We start from the raw sequence: 9,101 nt of genomic DNA, 5'->3' as shown, positions 1-9,101 counted from the left end.
TCTATCATATCTATTTACTGGTAAGCAAAAATCTATCTTCTAGTGAAAACATGACACAGGACCCACTATCACATGAAATCACTAAGACGGGTTGTCTCTTAGCGAATCAAGAGACTGTAACATCTCCATAATATATGCTTGGTTATGTATACATCTAACTAACTTACACAGTCATTTACCACTTAGAATAAAGGCAATTTGCATTGATTATGAATAGTGGGGACATTACATATGTTACATAGTATGATGGAAGAGTAAAATAATGGAAACTTGTGTAAAGATATATCCTTATTTAATATGCATATTAAATCCAAAATGTTCCACTCTTCTCCATAAACAATTTTGATAAAACGCCAGGGAAGTTCCAGAGATAGCTGCTAGGGGGCTAACACATACATTATCTCACATCCTATCTGCCACCAAAACATCAATGCTATAGCACGTCCAGACAAAAAGATACAGAAAACGGAATTTACGTTGCAGTTCCTTGACCTTCATCTTCCCAACACCTACCCACATATCAAATATCATCTTGACACATGCAGAGGTTCTTAAATTACCCTAACTACAAAAATACGGAAACACAGACACAAAGACACACACAAAAACACCAATACCATATCTTCATTTTCATAAACCCATCTATCTGATTAATTTATTGGGTTTCTATCACATTTATTCAGTAGTAAGATACAGTTTCAATGCATAGTTATACATTATCGTAATGTGAACTTATAAGATGGCACCACTTAAAACCCATGAAATCGTTTAACCTGCTTAACACAACTGAATCTTAACATCACAAACAAATATTTGAACGTTTCTTAATGTTGTCTAATCTTCATTACAAGGTTATGATGCGATGGTCGTATGATATGCAAGTCTGCCTCCAATCTCCAGCCCAATCTCGTGATCTTACTGATGAACCGGAATGACCTCATGCGGAATACCCACCATTACCTTTGCCTAATCAGATGGTACGGCACCCGTGTCGTGCTGTGGAACGATGTCCCACAATGTAGGAACCCTATCGATCCCTACTGAGACCAATTGCGGTTAGGGAAACGTGACGTAATTAGGACTACATTGCGGTTAGTGCTGTTGACTTCGAAACTTTAGGTTCTTCGTCCGAATCTATAGCAGGCCCCAATGTTGTGCCCTTGGGGAGGCACGGATTCGCTCATCCTGCTCACTTGTACATAAGTTTCTAAATTACGGACGTCCTCTCAGATGAGACACAAAGACTCAAAGGTCTCGTATTTCACTTTCAGGCTTTTTTGAAGCACAAGAACTCACCATAGACTATAAATCCAGCGTGAGTGTATCATAAAGTCTTATCTTACTCAGGTATATGCGCCGTACAAACTGGTGTGTTACGCTTGAAGGAAACTTTACTGGTTATGTGAAACAGGCAAATAAAACTAACTGCGAAATAAAAAAAAAAACATGTCGAACTTTAAACCACAGCACTTTGATTATAGCATTTTACTAACAGTCAAACTTTTCGCAACTTAACTTCTTCTGCTACCTAACTCAGAGCAATAATGATTAGAGTTACTTCTCCCTTTCCTGTTCGCCATTGAAACATTGTCAAGTGAGAAAATGGCTGTAACTATAGGCCACCAACACTATGAAACATTTCACGGATGTAGACAATCTTAAACGTGCTGCTTTCTCGGTTTGCCCTGATCCACTATGTAACCTTTATGGTCCATTTGAAGGTTTTTGAAATAATATGCCTGCATTTTTATTAATCTTACCCGAACAACGATGTCACAGTAAAAAAATCAAGAGACATCTAGTTATCATTCTCTGTGCTGGTGTAGAGGGTAGGCTACGGAATTATTTTTGTTATGACCTCCTCTCAGACTGAAATATCTCCTCGTATACTTGTAGATAAGACGGATGCGGGTTTGATTGCTTGCTGACTAATTTGCAATCTGCATAAGACACTATAACCGGGCCACATCATTTCTATCTCAGTTCCATTCTTGCTGAGATTACGCGGACGGTGTGAAAATTAAATCAACCCCCACCCTCTGCATTTGCTTCCCATCAATCCATGAACGTTAATCCCCATCACTATTAACCTCCCGCCGCCTGGTCACTTTTATGACCTTCAGAAATCTCGCCATCTCATGATGAACACGTAATTACCGACGCCACGTCAATAACGAGGCTGCGGTCGCCCTTCAGCGCCATTTTGAATGACGTCATATCCTGGGTACGACGTTAGGATTGAATTATTCCAGACTCGTTCCCACAGTAATTGCCAATCTAAAGTGTATGACATCGAGATTACATCGTAATCAATTCACATCCTGTGCTCACGGGGGAGAATTCGCTCCAATGAGATTGCGCGGACACACTTATAGCGCACACCGCAACTTGTTTTTTTTATATATGTATACCAAGGTGAGATCGTTTTGAATGATAGCTATGAACCGGACTAGCACCCCAAGCCGATAAAAAATGAAATGTCATTTGTTTTGGACAATGATAAATCCATTCATTTCAGGGTTATGAAGAGTCGTGCGTTAAAAAATGACTGTGCATACTTCTCGTCAGTAGGTGGCGCTGGGGCAAGATACGCGCGATCCCAAAATGTGCCTGACTATTCCCCACCTCCTGGTTCAAAACTTAATTATTTGCCAGTGCATAAAGATCCTCAGTTTCAATGTGATGATACTATTAACCGAGGAATCGTTTGGAGGTTGATGTGAGGGCAAATGAATGTCAACCATATCTGCCTCTGGCGACTAAAACATTGTCAACATTTTTGTTACATCCTCTCTGCGGACACAAGATAATGCTTAATGCATAGTCATAGCTACGAGTATTTCGACCCAAAGAGGGAGAGATCACTATGTTTGTGTATTTATCAGCATTTGTCTGGAAAAAGAGGTTATTTCCACCAAATGTCTTCTCAGATTACTCAAATGTAAGCATGAACTACACCTCTAGTTCAGATATCTATCTACGCATCAAACAATTTTCACTGTGTTTTTATTAAACCCATTTGGCAATTCCGCTACCTGGCATAATTTGTTATATGGCAAAATATGGCACTGGAAATAAACAAAATACAAACCTTATGTGCCTGGCGCAGGTTATGATTTGGAGCAATCTACGAATTACTAACAGTAGCATTAACTGATTTCTATTAATTACCTACATCTTGTATTGGAAGAAATGGATGTCTTGCGACAGGACAGTAAGCGTTTTCAAGTACATTGTACTTTCTACCTTTGAAACTTTTGGACACCATCATACGATTAACATCCTAAACAACACCAAACCACCAATCAAGTTGTTATTTTCTAATGCTTAAGTAATTAAAAAATACTGGTAGAATAAATATCTAGAGCGTGACGTTCCCTAACAATTGTACCTGTGACGTTAGGCGTAACGAGAGAGAACCCCGTGTGTGTCGGCCATCTATTTAATCAACCATTACCATTTGATAGATGACATTTCCTGTTATATTCGACTTCCTCTGTGCACTTACGCACTTGTGTAAATACGACCTAGTGTGCAGGGAAGCATTCAAGGACAAAAACGCATTGCATTTCCTTATAGAAAGTCAGATAACACTGATAGCAGGAAGCTTTTATCCCATTACAGTGGATCCACTCAAGCAAAAACTTTATATTACGGGCCTCCAAGATTGGATTCGGACAGCAAAAGTATCAACGATTGTATCCGGGATATTCCTTATGTAAGATACATATCAGAATGTATGAAAAGTTGGCGAGATAAGAACATGATATTTCAGGCTGATCAAGGAAAACGTCAATCAAACGAAAAGGCAAGGTTATTGGAATACGTTTATGTCAGAATGAGTTAGTGATTTTTATTCAGTTGGACTGCATTTGGAAGCGGGTGTCCCAATTTATATCAACTTATGCTATCGTAACGATGTAAGATGTAGTACCCTTGTGGTTTGATTTGTTATTGGGAATTTGTGTATGTGGGCTAATTGTAAGTGAACAACAATTGGTGAAAGGTTGCATGCAGAAATAGAACGAATGTATAATATAACTTGGGAAAGGTATGGGCGGGGGCTCACATTTTCAGCTTAGGTCAAAAGCTGCTGTTGAAAATTTGCTGGAAACATAGTCCTCTCTCTCTCTCTCTCTCTCTCTCTCTCTCTGTCTGTCTGTCTGTCTCTCTGTCTCTCTCTCTCTCTCTCTCTCTCTCTCTCTATCTATCTATCTAATTATTTTTCTATCTGTGCGTGTGTGTTATAACAGAATACTACTAAAATACTCTACTCCATGTATGTATATAAAAATGATAAAACGGTACACTTCGAGGGGAGTTCAACCAATGCAAAATTGACCAAGGCAAAGCAACGCAAAGTTGACCAATGCAAAGTTGGGAACATCAACAATTTCTATTGTCCTAAATGCAGTCATAGCTGTTTGATGGGTAAATAGGAGCATGTGGTGTTTTCCCTGGAATGTCATCAAATGAATGTGAACAATCCTTTTTGCAAGAGACGTCGTTGAACAAGTCCAATTTGCACTAAAGGCATGTTTATATAAAACTACTCTGAACCCACTTCACGACATTGATGCTTCAACATTCCATCCCACTGTCAGAGTAAAAAAGTGGTACCAAACTTAGTATTTATTGTCCAGCATTCGTGGGGATAATTTCTTACATTGTCGTGTTCTGAATTGAATTGTCCTGTTATGACACTTGTTAAGTGTCCATTCGTCTGTGTTGTGTGCCCACTGGTGGCAGATCTAGATTGCTTTATCGGATGGATGCAGCCTGAAGGACAGTAAAGGTCTTCATATGACCTTACTTGTGATTGACTCTGCCCTTAACAAGACCTCTCTGTCTGACGCGACGTCAGAGGAAATCGTTAAAACTAGACTTGACACCGTTAAGGGCAGCAAAGAGGATTTGGTAAAAGCTGAGCCGAAGATGTTTAATCCCTTGTTTCATAAGTATTAGAGCACTTACATTCGTGATATCTATATATATGCGTTTGAGAGTGTGTATGAGTGTGCGTGCGTGTGTGTGTGTGTGTGTGTGTGTGTGTGTGTGTGTGTGTGTGTATGTGTATGTGTTTGTGTGTGTCTTTCTCTCCATATTTTTACCTTCTTATGCACAAGGGTAGTTATTCTGTGTCGGCTAAATTGTTACCAAAGGCGCAGACCCCTTGGTGTTTAGTTTCTCGTATTCTTGGCATTTGATACTAGAGATGTAAAACATCTCTGTGGATGGATGCCTGGCCAGGAAAGTAACAAACAGGGCCTAAAAAGCAAGCTCCGCTCTTAGAGTAATGGTCTCACAGCAAAAAAATACCAAGACGTTCTAAGCAGTTGTATTCTCTTCTCTGCTGCTTGCGTACGAAAGCTGGACCATAAGTCACCGACTTTGTGTCACAGACAGCTTTAGCAGCTGCGTATGAGGCCACCACGTGAAATCCTGAATGTTTCCTGGCAGGACAGGGTCACCAGCCCGGAGGTGCTTGACTTAGCTTAAATGTTGAAGCAATGATACTGAGGTCCCAACTTTCGCAGACTGGCAATGTCATTTAATAGAAGCCTGACAACCGCATCCCAGAAAAATAAAGGATGGTGGACTGACACTGGGCTGGCAGTAATGGGAAGGCACAAGCTGGTATAAAAGGGCAGACTATAAAAATCCCGCAAACGGGGCGGAATTCACTCATCCCAGCTGGAGTCATCTACAGTCTAGCTGGGGCGCACTCAAATGTCGAGCGACTTCAGCTTTCCAAGGGGAAAGGACTTGCGTCTCCACGCATGTCCACGTTAGGCTCCACAGGACGGTTTGCACATAAGTCCTAAAACCGGACCGCCTATGTCTGGGCGTCTGTGTTCCCCAGTATGTGTCCTCCAGAGCCAAATGACTCCCACACTTTCATCATTATCAACGAGCTACCACCAAGCGGATCAGTGGCGATATTAGGTTTCACAATTTCTGGCCATTTCCACCGGTGTGAGACTGGGTGACAAGATATGATACGATGATGGGGCAAGGGGCGGTGGTGGTGTAAAGTTTCAAGTATCCAAACCAAATTTGCATGTGTGAGCTGGCTTCCTGTCCCAAGGCGCGCTTGCCACTTTTTAACCGCCACTGTGTCCCGTCGTTTGTATTTTTATTTAGATACAAGCTTCTGTCCAGTGGTTTAGGTTTTATAGAATACCTTTACTCCTTCCTGGATGTGTAACCATCATAAACGTATCATACGTATCGTTTCTGTTTTCTTAACATTGGCATGTTCCTTTCATGAGTTCATACCTTTTATTAGGGTATAAATGTTAATGTGGAAACAAAGATACATTTCAACTTGAATTGTGGCTCTGGTAAAACTATTCAATTTTCAAAATTGTTTATACAAACTTCCATATTAAATTATTTGAACAAAAAGAAAATCGTGCTGCTTGATATCATCTTCATATCCAGATTGGTTTGAATCATCTTCCCATAGCAAAATGGTGGTATATAATAGCTTGATAACGCTCTTAGCAATCGACGTAATAGACGTACATGATTATCTGATTAAGCAATTACAACCCGTGGTCTATTGCCTCAAAAATGAGACTAGACGTGCTCAACATTATATTACCCCTACGTGTACTAAAGCATGACTTGAACATAATTTCTTTGGCAGCACAGCAAGAAAACCGGAATGTGTTTTAAATGAGGCCAGCGAGGCATTAATCCAAACAGCTTGGAGCAACACCTTCGAGTGAACGATATACATCGACAATAACTCCTCTATGGCTGCGAGCAGACGACAAATTATCTCAGGTTAAATGGTTCTGCAGCAGAAATTTCCATAGCCCCTGGGGGATGCATTTTTCACCGTGTGCAACGAGCACCATACCGCCAACTATGCAATACCTGAATTATAACAAATCGGAGAAAATAACTAAACTGTACCGCAGTGAACGAACGCAGCAATGCCGCAAGCGTGCCGCACGTCAAGTGAGAGGGGGCCTTAAGACGCTGTGAAGTGATGGCTATCTTTTGCCTCCCGAAAACATTTTAACTCTGCCTCGCGTGATTAATTTCGTTGATAAGAAAAACCTATTTTAGGGGCTAATATTTCTAAATGGCCTCGACTGGTAGATAGAATATCGTGCGTGATGGGGCGAAGTCAAAGTCGTTAATAAATTTTTAAACTACTCATCGTAGTTAATGAGTTTTTGAAACGCACATGAAAACGCAGCCTGCTACAAGGGGTTTGCAATAATGGTGATCAAAAGAGAATAATATTGAAGTAACCCTACAAGGAAACTTACACTGATGATAAACCAAAAAAAATGCATACTCCTACTGGGGAAAAACTATACGAGCTAGGCGATAAACCCGGCGTGCGAGACGTAAGTTGATATGTGTAAGTTTAATGTACTAGTATTTACTTTCATTTTGTAGCATTTAAATCTGCAAAAAAAAGGCAACCATTGTCAACGGACCTTCACAAAAATAGAGACTACTTTTTTCAAGGTTAAATCTATAGTGGAAATTATTGCCGTGGGCTACTCCAAACTGCTATCAACAACATATTTTTTTACATCAGAGAATGAAACTTCTTTTTGGCAGAGCGCATCTTGGGCTGTAGATTTTAGGAAATTGAATTCTATACGAAGAACAATGCTTCTGACAATTTTGAAAATGATAATGTAAGACTAGAGGACTTATGCTAACCTCACATGAAATTAGGTCATCCATCAAGAGCTTATATTGGCTGCATTGATGATTTCACCGTATGTATCGACCGATGAAGATATGGCGTTCGATGTAAACAAGGTTACCGGTGTAATGGTAGTGGGCTTCAGGATAACGACTTTAATGTCAACCTACGGGAACATGGTAACAACAGGACTGAAATAAGCTTGGCGTATAAGCTTATTATAAAGTGATAATAACATCATAAAGAATTTGATGTGAATCAACGTTAGCATAGACTAACAGAAATACTTATGATAAATGCTAAAATGAGCAAATTACACGATTTTTTCACCAATTTATGCTCTGATCAAGTATCACGCCGTATTTGCAAAAATACTTATCACAAAAGTTAACCTTCAACTTAGAAACAAAGCTTTTCAAAGGCCTATCGACCCCCGCAAGGTGTTTTATCTCTCCATCTTCGCAGTGATCCTTAGTTTATCATGCGGCCCTCAGACGTGACAGATCAATATGTTTCCATCCTCTTCGTTTTGGAAATCGAAATGTGGAGTGATGGGAGGGCTGAGATAAGAGACCATCTTCTCACTACAATGATTTCCCCCAAGCCCAATGAACTAGGGTATTAACATAGCGCTAGACCAGGTGAGGTGTCTAAGATTGTTCTTGAGGTCATGTATTCAGAGTGACTGTAAATGTTGTGGTTGATCTTTGAAACATTTAGCCGAAGGTTGTAAAGTAAGAAAAGTTACACCGAAGGTGTATTTCGTCTTGACTTACAAAAAGTCAAAGTGCTTGGAATCTTAAACGTACCCAGGAATACCCGTAAGATTTCTCTTTTACCGTTTTTATCCTGTTAATGCCTTTGCCTAGAAGGCATGTCCATGACAAAGAGTGTCTATCTGAAAAAAATCAACCCAAATTTTAAAAAGATATATGATAATTAAAGATGTAATAGTCTTTTCGTCAAACGATGTGCGGTGTTAATATTTCGGTTGGAAATTAGGTCTGCAACTTTTGGATCTGAAGTTCGTTCCAATTTTTACCTTGCAAAGACCTTGGTCTCACTCAAAAGATCCCCTTTGTTCTTCCATAAGATAAAGTGCTGTAAATATCCAAAATTGACAAAATGTCGGCTCTCAAACACCTCTCGCAGTTGGATGCGAATTGGGCTTACCCTATAACGTACGGCCTGCCGTCATTTATTATTATTATGGCAAAATTATGCGGTTGGTTTGAAAAGAAACGATATTAATTGTTACACTTCGGTGCATTCTGTCTGTACCATTTGCAATGTATAACGAGCTTAGTTAATATGTTGATGACGTCGAAACGTTGCTTTCTACTCAACAAATGTCAGAGGAATAACGAATCATTTCAAGTTTGTGTGTTTTTTGTTTACATTTTGAATGATATTGAATTCATGC

Source organism: Branchiostoma floridae, chromosome 3, assembly GCF_000003815.2.
Source record: "Branchiostoma floridae strain S238N-H82 chromosome 3, Bfl_VNyyK, whole genome shotgun sequence".
NCBI lineage: Eukaryota > Metazoa > Chordata > Leptocardii > Amphioxiformes > Branchiostomatidae > Branchiostoma > Branchiostoma floridae.
The sequence above is the reverse complement of the archived record's forward strand: the minus strand, read 5'-3'. Positions refer to the sequence as shown.